This window comes from Penaeus monodon, chromosome 18 (assembly GCF_015228065.2).
Source record: "Penaeus monodon isolate SGIC_2016 chromosome 18, NSTDA_Pmon_1, whole genome shotgun sequence".
NCBI classification, from domain to species: Eukaryota; Metazoa; Arthropoda; class Malacostraca; order Decapoda; family Penaeidae; genus Penaeus; species Penaeus monodon.
Genome location: NC_051403.1, coordinates 35004836 through 35005642, shown reverse-complemented (window position 1 = coordinate 35005642; position 807 = coordinate 35004836).

The window sequence follows — 807 nt, the reverse complement described above, 5'->3', positions numbered from 1 at the left end:
GATCGTTTACGTCCTTCGCACAAGCAAGATGGGGGTAAGGAGGGTCGACAAATAAACTCGATTCCTTTTGGGATGGGGGAGCGTAACCAGTTCCATTGGGAGGATAGAGGGCGGAAACTGCCATCTCTTCTCTTAGCTATTTTCTGTTTGGTTGACGACGTGGTTAAGGTAAAAGGTCCCTTAGGGCAACGGGGTAGGGTTTTGGTAAACATTACGGCATCAAAAATTTGGGTCTTTATTTTTGGAGCTTACAAAGGTGTTTTTGGTGAGAGCCTAGCCATGCTTCTTGCTTTCTTTCTTTAGATTTTCGAAGTTTGGCTTCCCCGGGCCCTTTACTTTTGGGCCCCGGGCCTGTGTCAGCTTTTTAGGTGTCTATTTGTTTTTTGACACTCGGGTACCGTGGGGTGGGATTGCCAGCAGGCGTCCTGTAGCCCTGGTGAAGCATCTCGCATAATCCTTTACCCGCACGAAAAGCTGTGTTCTGCGGGCTTTTTTCTTAGGGAAATTGGGTGCACGCAATTCTTAAGTAATGTAAAAGTGTGGGGGTTCGGTCGCCGCAAACATGCAACACCTCTCTTACGTTCAGGTTTTTATAATCTGCCATGCACAGTGGTAACCTGGGGCATTCTGGCAGAAGACTTCGGGACCTCTGTTGTTATTTCAGAGAGTGCCCGTGGGGCATAGCCGTGGCATTGAGTCCCGTGGGCCCAGGGGGAGTATCTGTTCCCCTCTGTGAAGCGCAGGGGGAAGGAGTTTGGGCCCCACCGTACACTTCCCCCTAAAAATTTCCCGGGTCGATGTATTTTC